At 46.4% G+C, this 15,937-nt stretch overlaps 1 non-coding gene across 1 annotated transcript; it reads right to left on the bottom strand.

Annotated features, from left to right (window-relative positions):
- Nucleotides 1-13,153: 13,153 nt before the first annotated feature.
- TRNAG-CCC (transfer RNA glycine (anticodon CCC)) lies at nt 13,154-13,225 on the bottom strand. Its single transcript has one exon. It is a non-coding gene; the product is annotated as a tRNA-Gly (tRNA).
- Between the last annotated feature and the right edge of the window lie 2,712 nt (nt 13,226-15,937).

Below are 15,937 nucleotides of genomic sequence, written 5' to 3' on the forward strand. Positions count from 1 at the left end.
TGAAACAATTTACAGTTAAAAAAGAACTTTAAATGGTAAAGATAATATTCAAATTTAGTAAAATATTTCATATACCATCTGGACTTCAGCAAAAATACTTTTCCTTGAGGATAAAATCACAGAGATATTTCACGTATGATTTAAATTTTGCCCCAAGCATAAATATTATTCTTTCAAGCCCCACTTTGTTTCATGTTTTTATGTTTTAGGCACAAATAAAGTCTCCAAAGAGTTACACGGAATGAAGTAGCTACTTGCTTCTTTGTCTTTACAATCCCTGCCTCTCAGTTTTATCTCATTTTTACTTCCAATCTACAGTACTGTGTCCACTGGGGTTAGAGACACAAACTTTCCACAAAGGGACCTTGAAATATTACAAAACTGATAGAAATTTACTCTCCAAAGCCTGTGGCTGAGTCCCTGTGTGTTTTCAAATTCCCTTTTCTGTTGAATGAAGAATTTATTATTTACTTATACAGCATCTGTAATACAAACATCTAATTTTCAGCATCCCTATGTACAATTATCAAGACTCAACAGAGGAGTTGCCCTGGCAGTTCAGTGCTTAAGGCTTCACGTTCCAATGCACAGGGTACAGGTTCCATTCCCTGGTCTTATAGCTAAGAGCCCACGTGCCTCAGAGCCAAAAAATCAACACAAAGAACAGAAGCAATGTTAAGATAAACTCAATAAAGACTTTAAAAAGTGGTCCACATCGAAAATTACTTAGGACTTCCCTGGTGGTCCAGTGGTTAAGAATTCACCTGCCAACGCAGAGGACATGGGTTTGACCCCTGGTCAGGAAAGATTCCACGTGCCACAGGGCAGCTAAGCCCATGTGTTACAACTACTGAGCCCACACTCCAAAACTACTGAAGCCTGTGCACCCTAGAGCCTGTGCTCGGAAACAAAAGAAGCCACCACAATGAGAAGTCTGTGCACCTCAACTAGAGAGTAGTCTCTGGCTTGCCGAATCTTTTAAAAGCCTGCTTGCAGCAATGAAGACCTAGTGCAGCCAAAAATAAATAAATAAATTCTTTTAAAATCTTTTTTTTTTTTTTAAAGAAAAACTCAACAAAGACTGTAATAATAACAAGTGTTAGGTCAACTGAAGAAATTTCTCAGGGGAAGAATATTTAATCGATGATACTGTTTAGAATTGTCACATGGTGAAGACAAAAAGCAGATGAATTTGTACTTAACTTTCTAATTGCTTTCAATGTTTCTTTTATTTCCAGGGTTTGCTCTCACCCATCTTAGTTCAGTTCAGTCACTCAGTCATGCCCTACTCTTTGCAACCCCACGGACTGCAGCACACCAGACTTCCCTGTCCATAACCAACTCCTGGAGCTTGCTCAACTCATGTCCATCGAGTCAGTGATCGAGTCATCGATGTAACTATCTCCTTGTCTGTTGTTGTCTTCTCCTTCTGCCTTCACTCTTTCCCAGCACCAGGGTTTTTTCCGGTGAGTCAGTTCTTAGTATCAGGTGGCCAAAGTATTGGAGCTTCAGCTTCAGCATCAGTCCTTCCAATGAATATTCAAGGTTGATTTCCTTTAGGATTGATTAGTTTGATCTCCGTGCAGTCCACTTCAGTTCAGTCGCTCAGCTGTGTCCAACTCTTTGCAACTCCATGAATTGCAGCAGGAGAAGGAAATGGCAACCCACTCCAGTGTTCTTGCCTGGAGAATCCCAGGGATGGCAGAGCCTGGTGGGCTGCCATCTATGGGGTCGCACAGAGTCAGACACGACTGAAGCGATTTAGCAGCAGCAGTAGCAGCAGCAGCAGGCCTCCCTGTCCATCACCAACTCCCGAAGTTCACTCAAACTCACGTCCATCGAGTTGGTGATGCCATCCAGCCATCTCATCCTCTGTCGTCCCCTTCTCCTCCTGCCCCCAATCCCTCCCAGCATCACAGTCTTTTCCAATGAGTCAACTCTTCGCTTGAGGTGGCCAAAGTACTGGAGTTTTAGCTTTAGCATCATTCCTTCCAAACAACACCCAGGACTGATCTCCTTCAGAATGGACTGGTTGGATCTCCTTGCAGTCCAAGGGACTCTCAAGAGTCTTCTCCAACACCACAGTTCAAAAGCATCAATTCTTCGGCACTCAGCCTTCTTCACAGTCCAACTCTCACATCCATCCATAACTACTAGAAAAGCCATAGCCTTGACTAGATGGACCTTTGTTAGCAATGTCTCTTCTTTTTAACACGCTATCTAGGTTGGTCATAGCTTTTCTTCCAAGGAGCGAGCATCTTTTGATCTCATGGCTACAGTCACCATCTGCAGTGATTTGGGAGCCCCCCCAAAAATAAAGTCTCTCACTTTTCCATTGTTTCCCCATCTATATGCCATAAAGTGATGGGACCGGATGTCATGATCTTTATTTCTTGAATGTTGAGTTTTAAGCCAACATGGAAAAAGCAAGAGAGTTCCAGAAAAACACTTAAGGGTCCTCACTATTTGTGGGGCCAGTATGTCATTATTTAAACTGTTTTCTTTTTTTAAAAAAATGTTATTTATTTATTTATGGCTGCACTGGGTCTTCGTTGCTACCAAGGGCTTTCTCTAGTTGCCATGCTCAGGCTTCTCATTTATGGTGGCTTCTCTTGTTGCCAAGACAAGCTCTAGGGTATGCAGGTTCAGTTGTTGCAGCTCATGGGCTTAGTTGCCCCACACCATGTGGGATCTTCCCAGACCAGGGATCGAACTGGTGTCCCCTGCATTGGCAGGCAGATTCTTAACCACTAGACCACCAGGGAAGCCCTAGGCTCTGATTTCTTGAGGCTAGAAGAGCCTCAGGGTTTCCAAATCTGGGTCTTTGCCACATGGCAACTCTCTCGTGTGTGACACAGACGAGCAATTCTGGGCTGAGAATGCCAGGATCCAGAACTGCCCATGGCCAGCTACTGGTCAGTGGGTTGAGCTGTGTTTACCCCCCATGACTGAGAGCAGACAGCGACCAGGCTCCGAGCTGAGCCCCCAGCATACAGAACCTGGTCAGGGAGGTGTCTCCAAGAAGTTCTCACCTGCCGGGCCAGGGTCTAGGGGGTGTCGTCCAGGTCTCTGCAGTCCACAAGGAGCCAGCAGGAGCCTCCGGACTCAAAAGTTGGGGCGGGAGGTTCCTTCCTCAGTGGCTGGCCCCAAGCCCTTGCAGGCCAAAGCACGCTTTAATTTGGAATCACCGTGGATGGAAAGGGGCAAAAATACAGCCTGTTTGGGTTTCCCAGGTGGTGCTAGTGGTAAAAGAATCCGCCTGCAATGCAGGAGATTCGAGACGAAGTTTCAATCCCTGGGTCAGGAAGATTCCCTGGAGGAGAAAATGGCAGCCCACTCTAGTACTCTGGCCTGGAGAATCCCATGGATAGAGGAACCTCATGAACTACAGTCCATGGAGTCACAGAGTCAGACATGACAGAGCAACTGAGCACACACTGGTAAAAAAAACAAGCGAAAAACTGTAGCAGCTTGGAGAAAAGCAGGGGTGGAGGAAAACATGGGTGCTTCTAGGGTTAGGGTGGGATGTGTCTGGGAAAGTGGCTGTGGGGGATGCGGCTGTCAGAGGGCTCCCAACTCTGGGCAGAGATGTGAGCAGTGTCCTGTCATCCTGCTGGGGAGAGCGCACCCCGGTTCTGGAGGCAGCTCCCTCAGCCTGCTGTGGGGGAGGTGGCAGTGATGTACAAGATGATACCTCTGTTCTATCACCGTGGGTGCCCGTCAGGGGCACCAAGGCGCCTGCCACTAAGACGGTAAACACGGAACAGGACCAAACTCTCCTCCAGAGTCTTCCAGCACCAGAACCTCTGCTTGCTGTCACATCTCCCTCGTGAAACTCAGTCAGGGTTTGGTTTTCTATGATTATTACCACTTTAGTTTCGTCTGAGCCGGGTCTTTCCTGCTGCGTGCAGGCTTTTCTCTAGTTGCAGTGAGCGGGGGCTACTCCCTAGTTGTGGTGCCCAGGCTTCTCACTGTGGTGAGTTCTCTTGTTGCAGAGCACGGGTCCTAGAGCGCAGGCTTTAGGAGTTGTGGCGCATGGCTTTAGTTGCTCCTCAGCATGTGGAACCTTCCTGGACCAGGGACCGAATCTGTGTCCCCTGCATCAGCAGGCGGATTCTTAGCCACTGCACCACCAAGGAAGTCCCAGGGTGGAGTTCTTGAGGGAGAAATGAATTCCCACTCTCCACTTTCCGGGCATCCTGGGGGCTGGGGGATGGAGCAGCCTCCCAGGCCCCACCCACTGGATGCCAGGAGTGACAGTCACCAGCATGACAATCACAGGAGTCCCCCGACTCATCCAGTCTTCCCCCACTGTCACTTTCTCCTTTCTTCATGTAATCTGGGGACACCCAGAAGGGGAAGGGAAGGAGTGACAAGGTAGGATTAGCAGACGCAAGCTACATATTAGCTTAATGTATTATTTATTTATTTATTTGGCTTTATCCAAACTTAGTTGTGGCATGCAGGATCTTTCTTCAAGGCTCACAGACTCTCTGCTTGTGGTGAGCAGGCTTAGTTGCCCCAAGGCATGTGGGATTTTAGTTCCCTGAGCAGCAATCAAACCCACATCTCCTACATTGCCCAGTGAATTCTTAACCACTGAACTACCAGGGAAGTCCCTATATATTATATATAGATTGGATATAAACAACAGGGTCCTACTATATAGCACAGGAAACTATATTCAATGTCCTATGATAAGCCATAATGGAAAAGAATATGAAAAAAGAGGGCTTCCCTGGTGGCTCAGTGGTAAAGAATCCGCCTTCCAATGCAGGGCACATGGGTTCAATCCCTGGTCCAGGAAGATCCCACATGTGGAGGAAAGCTAAGCCCGGGCCCCACGACTACTGAGTCTGTGCTCTAGAGCCCGTGCTCAGCCACAAGAGAAGCCACCACAATGAGAAGGTCACACACCGAGTAACTAGAGAGCAGCCTCCGCTCCCCACAACTAGAGAAAGGCCCTGCACAGCAACAAAGACCCAGCACAACCAAAAAGAAATACATATATACAGTGGGAAAAGAAGAATATGAAAAAGAATGTACATATAAGTATAACTGAGTCAATTTGCTGTAGAGAGGAAATTAACACAACATTGTAAACCAACTATGTGTGTGTGCCTGCTAAGTCGCTTCAGTCATGTCTGACTTTGTGATGCTATGGACTGTAGACCTCCAGGGTCCTCTAATTCAATACAATAAAATTAAAACAATTTTTAAAAAGGACAAAAAAAGAAAAAGCAAGAAATCAGAGGGGTGGTGCCTCACTGGGGGTAGGGAATGTGTGAGAGGTGAAGGCCTTGGACTGCAGGAGGGAAAAGAGGGGCATCAGGGAGGGCTTCCTGAAGGTGGTGAGAGCAGAGCTGCTAGGAACGGAAAGGAGAAGGCATGGATGACGGAGGGCCCATGCCCAGGCTCCCACTAGAATCAGTATGGTGAGTCCAGTGGTTAGGATTCCACACTCACTGGCACTGGTCAACCACCACTCGGGGAACTAAGATCCCAAAAGCTGCATGGTGTGGCCAAAAAATTTAAAAAGTAAGATGGGTAAGGGGCTTCCCTGGTGGCTCTATGGTAAAGAATCCGCCTGCAATGCAGGAGACCGGCATTGGATCCCTGGGTCAGGAAGATCGCCTCTCCCACACCCCCCTACCCCCACTCCAGAGAAGGAAAAGACAGCCCACTCTGGTATTCTTGTCTGGGAAATCCCATAGATAGAGGAACCTGGCAGGCCCCAGACTATACGATCGAAGAGAGTCAGACACAACCGAGCAACTAAACAAGAAGATGGGTAAGTGGACAAAGCAAACACGGCAAATACGACTTGCATAGATAGCCTCTGGACAGTGGCAGTAAGGGCCTTCCCTCTAAAGTTCCCTCCGTTTGAAAACTTTCTTCATCACATGCTGAAAAGTCAACAGAAAAGAAGCTAAACTCCTTTCTCCTCGTTCAGTGGCCTTTTCAAGCCCTGCCCTCTCTCCTGAGCTTACGCTCCACACAGAACCATTCAGAGTCCTCTGGACTCTTGAACAAACAGCCAAAAAAGGGAAGTAAACAAAAAACAACCACTTTTCCCTACACCTCGCACAGGCCTGGGCAAAAACCAGGCCTTGGCCTGAAGAGGCCGGATTTGGCCACAAATCCGCACGCACGCATGTCTGTCACTGGTGATAAAACACAACGCACCCTGATGTGCCCCTGGCATTATGCCAGCTCCATAAAAACACCCTCACCAGGGACTGGAGGGGGGATGGCAGAGATGAGCAGGCTTATCTCAGACTCTGGGCTACTTTTTATCTCATTTATATAATACAGTTACATATAGTTGAAGTATAGTTAATTTACCATGTTGTGTTAATTTCAAGTGTATAGCAAAGTGAATCAGTTTTACACACACACGCGCACATACTTATATATATTCTTTTTCAGATTCTTTTCCCATACAGGTTATTACAGGGTATTGAATATAGCTCCCTATGCTATACAGTGAAGGGTGAAGTGGAAGTCACTCAGTCATGACTGACTCTTTGTGACTCCATGCACTATAGCCCGCTAGGCTCCTCTGTCCATGGGATTCTCCAGGCAAGAATACTGAAGTGGGTAGCCATACCCTTCTCCAGGGGATCTTCCAGACCCAGGGATTGAACCTGGGTCTCCTGTATTGCAGGCAGATTCTTTACCATGTGAGCCATCAGAGAAGTCCTGTGCTATACAATAGTTCCTTGTTATTTATCTGTTTTGGAATTTCCAGTTAGTTATTTATTTACTTTTGGCTGCACTGAGTCTTCGTTGCTGTGCTGGGCCTCCTCTGGTTGTGGTGAGCGGGGGCTACAGTGCTCAGTCTTCTCATTTCAGCGCTTCTCATGCTGCAGAGCATGGGCTCTAGAGCACACGGGTTTCAGTAGTTGTGGCTCCCAGGCTCTGGAGGGCAGGCTCAGTGGTTGTGGCGCAGGGGCTTAGTTGCTCTAAGGCATATGGAATCATCCCAGACCAGGGATCGAACCCATGTCCCCTGCATTGTCAGGCAGATTCCTGTCCCCTGTCCCGCCAGGGAAGCTCAGAGTTTCCAGGTTTGTGGCGATTACACAAAGGATGCCTTGGTCCTCAGTGTACACGTATTTGTGGCATTCTAGATAATTTTCTTAGGATCATTTCCTAGAAGTGGCATTTCTTGGGCAACAAACAGCTCTTACCTAAGACCTTCTAGAAATGCTGTAAGAATTTATTCTCCCACTAACAGCAGAGGCCAAGGCCTGCTTTGCCACAGCCTCACTGATAGGAAGTATTATCATAAAAAAAGGTCTTGCAACATTTGTTGCCTTGATCTGCATGAGAATGCTGGCATGTGGGGTTGGAAAGTCTCCTCCTGGGGGAGATTTTCTTTCTGCTGTGTTTATGTTAGTCAGGAAGACTGGGGTCTGGTGCAGAAACAAAATGGCGTAAGGCAGGAGGGGCTCAGGACTTCCTGGTGGTCCAGCAGTTAAGACTGTTGGCTTCCACTGTAGGTGGCATGGGTTCCATCCCTAGCCCGGGGAGCTAAGATCCCTCATGCTGAGAGGTGCAGCCAAGAAAAACAAAAAAATTCAATATAAATAAGTAAATAATTTAAAAAAATTTTTTTCTTTAAAAAAGCAGGAAGGGCTCACCATAGCAAGACGCCACATCACACCCACTAAGCTGACTGTTATCAAAAAGATGGAAAATGGCAAGTGGCAGCGAGGATGCAGAGAAACTGGAACCTTGCGCATGGCTGCTGCGAAGGATGTAAAATGGTGTGGCTGCTGTGGGAAAGTCTGGATGGCTGAACACAGAATCACCATATGACCTGGGTGCATCTGGGAAAGAGCTGAGCACGGGGACTGGAAGAGATGTTTGCACCCCCGTGTTCACAGCAGCTTGATGCATGCCAACCAAAAGATGGAGACACCCCAAGTGTCCATGGATGGATGATGGATGAACACAATGAGGTCCATCCACTCAGTGGAATATTACTCAGCCTTGAAAAGGAAGGAGATTCTGACTACATGGATGAACTTTGAGGACATGATGCTCAGTATAGCTGTGAAAAGAAGAGAAGCAAAAAGCAAAGCAGAAAAGGAAAGATACAAGCATCTGAATGCAGAGTTCCAAAGAATAGCAAGAAGAGATAAGAAAGCCTTCCTCAGCGATCAATGCAAAGAAATAGAGGAAAACAACAGAATGGGAAAGACTAGAGATCTCTTCAAGAAAATTAGAGATACCAAGGGGACACATTTCATTCAAAGATCAGCTCAATAAAGGATAGAAATGGTATGGACCTAACAGAAGCAGAAGATATTAAGAAGAGGTGGCAAGAATACACAGAAGAACTGTACAAAAAGATCTTCACGACCCAGATAATCACGATGGTGTGATCACTGACCTAGAGCCAGACATCCTGGAATGTGAAGTCAAGTGGGCCTTAGAAAGCATCACTAGGAACAAAGCTAGTGGAGGTGATAGAATTCCAGTTGAGCTATTTCAACCCCTGAAAGATGATGCTGTGAAAGTGCTGCACTCAATATGCCAGCAAATTCAGAAAACTCAGCAATGGCCACAGGACTGGAAAAGGTCAGTTTTCATTTCAATCCCAAAGAAAGGCAATGCCAAAAAATGCTCAAACTACCGCACAGTTGCACTCATCTCACATGCTAGTAAAGTAATGCTCGAAATTCTCCAAGCCAGGCTTCAGCAATATGTGAACCGTGAACTTACTGATGTTCAAGCTGGTTTTAGAAAAGGCAGAGGAACCAGAGATGAAATTGCTAACATCCGCTGGATCATGGAAAAAGCAAGAGAGTTCCAGAAAAGCATCTATTTCTGCTTTATTGACTATGCCAAAGCCTTTGACTGTGTGGATCACAATAAACTGTGGAAAATTCTGAAAGAGATGGGAATACCAGACCACCTGACCTGCCTCTTGAGAAATCTGTATGCAGGTCAGGAAGCAACAGTTAGAACTGGACATGGAACAACAGACTGGTTCCAAATAGGAAAAGGAGTACGTCAAGGCTGTTTATTGTCACCCTGCTTATTTAACTTATATGCAGAGTACATCATGAGAAATGCTGGGCTGGAAGAAGCACAAGCTGGAATCAAGATTGCCGGGAGAAATATCAATAACCTCAGATATGCAGATGACACCACCCTTATGGCAGAAAGTGAAGAGGAACGAAAAAACCTCTTGATAAAAGTGAAAGTGGAGAGTGAAAAAGTTGTCTTAAAGCTCAACATTCAGAAAACGAAGATCATGGCATCCGGTCCCATTACTTCATGGGAAATAGATGGGGAAACAGTGGAAACAGTGTCAGACTTTATTTTTTGGGGCTCCAAAATCACTGCAGATGGTGACTGCAGCCATGAAATTAAAAGACGCTTACTCCTTGGAAGAAAAGTTATGACCAACCTAGATAGCATATTCAAAAGCAGAGACATTACTTTGCCAACAAAGGTCCGTCTAGTCAAGGCTATGGTTTTTCCAGTGGTCATGTATGGATGTGAGAGTTGGACTGTGAAGAAGGCTGAGTACTGAAGAATTGATGCTTTTGAACTGTGATGTTGGAGAAGACTCTTGAGAGTCCCTTGGACTGCAAGGAGATCCAACCAGTCCATTCTGAAGGAGATCAGCCTTGGGATTTCTTTGGAAGGAATGATGCTAAAGCTGAAACTCCAGTACTTTGGGCACCTCATGCGAAGAGTTGACTCATTGGAAAAGACTCTGATGCTGGAAGGGATTGGGGGCAGGAGGAGAAGGGGACGACAGAGGATGAGATGGCTGGGTGGCATCACTGACTCGATGGACGTGAGTCTGAGTGAACTCCAGGAGTTGGTGATGGACAGGGAGGCCTGGCGTGCTGCGATTCATGGGGTTGTGAAGAGTCGGACACGACTGAGCGACTGAACTGAACTGAAGAGAAGCCAGATACAGAAGAACACACACTGTCTGATCCCACTCACAAGAGGTCCTAGAGGAGTCAGATCCACAGAGACAGGAAGTATACGATGGGGCCAGGGGCTGGGGGGAGGAGATGGGGAAAGTAGTAGTAGTGAAAGTCTTAGTTGCTCAGTTGTGTCCGACTCTTTGCAACCCTATGGACTGTAGCCTGCCAGGTTCCTCTGTGCATGGGATTCTCCAGGCCAGGATACTAGGGTGGGTAGCCATTCCCTTCTCCAGGGGATCTTCTTGACCTAGGGATTGAACCCAGGTATCCTGCATTGAAGGTGGATTCTTTCCCTGTCTGAGCCATCAGAGAAGCCCCAGGGATGAGGAGTCAGAGTTTCATGGGGACAGAGTTTCAGTTTGGGATGGTGAGAAAGTTCTGGAGATGATGGTGGGGATGGTTGCAGGACAATGTGAATGTACTTAATGCCACTGAGCTGTGGACTTAGAAATGGTCAAGACAGCAGATTTATTGTATGTGTATTTTACAATAGAAATATTTAATGACATCCCACACCCACAATCCAGGTGTATTTCTTCCTCTGGCCTGATGGCCTTCTGGGGCCCACAGGGGGTGCTGCTCCCTGGAGTGATCCAAGCACCCCACCCTCTTGGATTTCACTGTGACCCTGGAAGAAATCAGGCAGCAGCTAACAGCCCCAGCCTGGACATGATCCCAGAATGGACAGGATGGTAAATTTCACAGGATATGTATTTTCCCACAATGAAAAGTTTCAAAGGAATATTTAGGAACTGGTGGTGAAAGGTGCACAGCCACTTTGGGGACTGTCTTTGCGTCCTTCTACAAGCCTAAAATTATTTCAAAGTAAGATGTTAAAAATGAACCCACTCTCTGTGTCTGTGGATCGGCCTGTTCTGCACATTTCCCATGGGTGGAATCACACCCTGTGTGTCCTTCTGTGTCTGCTTCTCTCACTGAGCATTGTGTTCTCAGGGTTGGTCCATGTGGTAGCGAGTGTCAGGGTTTCTCCCATTTTCGTGGCTGAGTGATGCTCCAGTGTGTGGAGGGACACCTGGGTCTATCTCCTCATTAATCTATCGAAGGATGCTTGTGTCATTTGTATCTTTTGGCTTTTGTGAGTCGAGCTGCTCTGGACGTACGTTTACAAATATCTATTCTAGTCCTTGCTTTCTATTCCTTCGGGTGTACACGTAGGAGTGGAATCACTGTCATATGGTCACGCTATGTTTAGCTTTTTGAGGAACTGCCAAGCCATAATATACTCTTAAAAAAAAAATGTAGGTTCCGAAATAAGATGTTCAGACCTTCACTAATGATGCCAGTCTTGTGAAAATAAATCTGTAAATAATATTGAAATGTGAGGTTGCAAAAACATCCGAGGAAAGAACCCTGGAATATTAAACAATGTCTGTTTTTGAATAAGAGCAGGTGGTGTTTTAAACATTGTGCTCTTTGAACTTGTCTATGTTTCTAAACATCCGGTTTCGCCTGCTTCGGCGAGGCATAGAAATAGGAGGTGCTTTTGAAGGAGGTGGGAGAGGCAGGAGGGTGCCAGCCTCCACCCTGAAGGTCTCCTAGTACCTCCTGGGGGTGGGAGGAGGGCTTACGTGTTCAGGACTTTCACTGGTGGTGATTCACTGACAAAATCCACTTCCCATTTCTTCTCAGGGATCCTGAAGTGGCTCACAATTTCCAGCTGCAAACAGCTGGCTGCAGGTTTTAGAATGTACCTTTGAAGGCTGAGCCCCCCTGCCCCCCCAGCACAGGGCAGCTGGTTTCTCTACATCATCAAATGGGGCGGGGGGGGTGTGGATATTCAGGAACTGAATTTTTCACAGCTGCTCCAACATATGTCTGCATACTGGTGGGCTTCAATCAGCAATAATTTGTTCTCTTTAAAAAAAAAAAAGTGCTCAGTCACTCAGTAGTGTTGTGTCCAACTTTTTGCAACCCCAGAGACTGTAGCCCACCAGTCTCCTCTGTTCATGGAATTCTCCAGGCAAGAATACTGGAGTCGGTTGCCATTCCCTTCAGACCATAAAGAAGGCTGAGTGCAGAAGGCTGGTGCTTTCAAACTGTGATGCCGGAGAAGACTCTTCAGAGTCCCTTGGACTGCAGGGAGATCAATCCAGTCAATCCTGAAGGAAATCAACCCTGAATATTCATCAAAAGAACTGATGTTGAAGCTGAAGTTTCAGTACTTTGCCCGCCTGATGTGAAGAGATGACTCCCTGGAAAAGACTCTGATACTGGGAAAGATTGAGAGGAGAAGGGGGCAACAGAGGATGAGATGGTTGGATGACATCACTGACTCAGTGGACATGAGTTTGACCAAACTCCAGGAGATGGTGCAGGAAAGGGAAGCCTGGCATGCTGCAGTCCATGGGGTCGCAAAGAGTCAGATGCAACTGAGCGACTGAACAACAGCTCCTGCACTGTAAGCGGCTTCTTTACTGCTGAGCCGCCAGGGAAGCCCCCATACTACAACTGGTCTTAGCCGTTTTTGTTTATTTATTTGATTGGTCTTAGTTGCGGCACTCTGGATCTTTAGTTGCAGCATGTGAACTCTTAGTTGTGGCATGTGGGATCTAGTTCCCCGACCAGGGATTGAACCCAGGTCCCCTGCATTGGGAACATGGAGTCTTAGCCACTGGGCCAGGGAAGTCCCAAGAGCTGTTTCCATGGGTAACTCCTATGATGGCCCATGTGTGCTAAAAGTACATTATATGGACAAACCAACAAGGCTGTTTATATTGTCTCATGCGTTTTGACAGTTTAAATTAAACAAGGTCTCTCCCCTAGCACTGCTGACATGGGGACTGAGTCATTCTCTATAGGGGTTCGTCCTGAGCACTGTGAGAGGCTCAGCAGCATTCCTGGCCCCATCCTGTCAATGCCAGGAGCCCCCACCCCAGTGGTGACACTCACAGTTGTGGCCTGGTGGCCCCTTGGGGCAGAATCCCCACCCACAGCTGAGAACCACAGACCTACCATTATAGACATCATGTCCTTTCACAAATTTCAAAATATGTAGCTCAGGGAGAGTATTCCAAGTTTCCTTAGTGCTTCTGCAATAAGCCTGTGACTTTTTTTTTTTTTTCACTATCTTAAAAATTCATTGATTTGGCTGCACCAGGTCTTAGTTGCAGCAGGCAGGATCTTTGATCATCGTTGTGACATATGAACTCTCGGTTGCGGCACACAGGATCTAGTTCCCTGACCAGGAATCGAACCTGGGCCCCTGCGTTGGGAGCACGGAGTCTTAGCCACTGGACCACCAGGGAAGTCCCCAAAATCCAGTTTCTTAAGTTGGTTTTCACCTTTTCAGCCCCAATGTCAAAAACACCAAGGTGGAAAAACTCTGCCATAGAAAATGCAGGCTGACCTGTAATAACAGAAGGTAGGTCAGGGGTTGTCTGGGGCCCAGAGGCAGGGAGAGAGGGAAGGAGAGGTCACAGAAGGGCTCGAGGGAACTTTTGAGAGTAATAGGAATAGTCACTGATTGTGCTTGTACTTTCACAGAGCATGTTTTTGTTGTTTAGATGCTAAATTACGTCTGACTGTCTGTGACTGCCCCCCGCATGGACTCTAGCTGGCCTGTCTCCTCTGTCCATGGAACTTCCCAGGCAAGAAAACTGGAGTGGGCTGCCATTTCCTTTTCCAGGGGATCTTCCCAACCCAGGGATTGAACCCACGTCTCCTGCATTGGCAGTTGGATTCTTTATTGCTGAGCCACCAAGGAAGCCCTTCACAGGGTATATTTACATCAAAACTTATCAGATTCTGGAATTTAAAGCTGTGCATTTCAATGTGTATATGTCAGTTATACCTCAATAAAGCTGTTGTTGTTGTTTTTTTAATGAAGTCCCCATGATATCTGCTCCTTTTCCTGCTGAATTTTTCTCCACAAAGTTTATCATCTTCTAACACTGAAGTTTTCTTACCTCATCACTGTGTTTATAATCAGTATCGACCATCTCTCCCATCCTGATCTCAAGTTCTATGATCTAGAGATCTTTGTCTTTTTGTTTGCTGTGTGAAGAGGTGCTTCATAAATGTTTGTTAAGATGGTAAAGATTAAAGAATAATTTTGACTACAGCCTATTTTTTATGCTCAAGCTGGATTTAGAAAAGGCAGAGGAACCAGAGATTACATTGCCAACATCCATTGAATCATAGAAAAAGCAAGAGAATTACAGAAAAACATCTACTTCTGCTTCATTGACTATGCTAAAGCCTTTGACTGTTGAATCACAACCAACTGGGGAAAATTCTTAAACACATGGGAATACCAGTCCACCTTACCTGCCTCCTGAGAAATCTGTATGCAGGTCAAGAAGCAATAGTAAGAACTGGACATGGAACAATGGACTGCTTCCAACTTGGGAAAGGAGTAGGTCAAGGCTGTATATTGTCACCCTGCTTATTTAACTTATATGCAGAGTACATTATGCAAAATTCTGAGCTGGATGAAGCACAAACTGAAATCAAGATTGCCGAAAGAGATATCAATAACCTCAGATATGCAGATGACACCACCCTTATGGTAGAAAGTGAAGAGGAACTAAAGAGCCTCTTGATGAAGGTGAAAGAGAGTGAAAAAGCTAGCTTAAAACTCAACATTAAAAAAATGAAGATCCTGGCATCCAGACCCATCACTTCATGGTAAAAGATGGGGAAACAATGGAAACAGTGACAGACTATTTTCTTGGGCTCCAAAATCACTTCAGGCGGTGACTGTAGCCATGAAATGAAAAGCCGATTGCTCCTTGAAAGAAAAGCTATGACAAACCTAGACAGTGTCATCACTTTGCCAACAAAGGTCCGTGTGGTCAAAGCTATGGTTTTTCCAGTAGTCGTGTACGGATGTGAGAGTTGGACCATAAAGAAGGCTGAGCATCAAAGAACTGATGCTTTTGAATTGTGGTGTTGGAGAAGACTCTTGAGAGTCCCTTGAATTGCAAGGAGATCAAACCAGTCAATCCTAAAGGAAATCAACCTTGAATATTCATTGGAAGGACTGATGCTGAAGCTGAAGCTCCAACACTTTGGCCACCTGATGTGAAGAACAGACTTGTTAGAAAAGACCCTGATGCTGGGAAAGATTGAGGGCAGGAAAAGAAGGGGATGACAGAGGACAAGATGGTTGGAGGTATTATCAACTCAATGGTGGTAAGTTTGAGCAAGCTTCGGGAGATGGTGATGGACCGGGAAGTCTGGCGTGCTGCAGCCCATGGGGACAGAGAGTCCTGACTTAGCCACTGAGCAACAACAAACAGCCTATGTTTTTACATTACAGGGAGGTGGCGGGTTGCTTGCAAACTCAAAGTCAGCCAGCAGAGGGCAGTGCTAGTCAGACTCAAAGATGAGATGGCTCTTCCCTGACATGATCTTGATCTGAAGCCCTGAGTATGGGGATCTGGCCAGAGATTTGGGTGTCTATGATGTCTCAGTTCCAGCACTGAATCAGTTCCCTTATCCACAAATGACCCATCCATTCATCCACCCATCCACCCATCCATCCATCCACCCCCATCCATCCATCAACCCACCCACCCACCCACCCATCCATCCATCTATTCATCCACCCCATCCATCCATCCATCTATCTGTCCATTCACCCATCTATCTCCTACCATCTGCTCATCCATTCATCATCCATACACCCACCCATCCATCCTCCCATCACCCACCCATTTATTCATGCATTCAATAATATTACTGAGCGCCTATTGTGGCAATGAGCAGAGGTGGAAAGCAAAGTCATAACCAAGAGAAGTTTGGGGAGGACTGGTCCAGGCAGAGGTCAGAACCAAACGAAGGGTTAGAATGAACTTACGATGTTTGTATCATGGAGGAACAGAGAAGAGGTGGGTGTGGTTGGAGCAAAGTGAACAAGGGAGGCACTGACGGAAGATGAGCTTGGCCAGGTCATCGGGGAACATATCAGGCGTCACCTTGTGGGAGAATTTATTGAGTGCCTATGGCTTATGTGT

Source organism: Bos javanicus, chromosome 7, assembly GCF_032452875.1.
Source record: "Bos javanicus breed banteng chromosome 7, ARS-OSU_banteng_1.0, whole genome shotgun sequence".
NCBI lineage: Eukaryota > Metazoa > Chordata > Mammalia > Artiodactyla > Bovidae > Bos > Bos javanicus.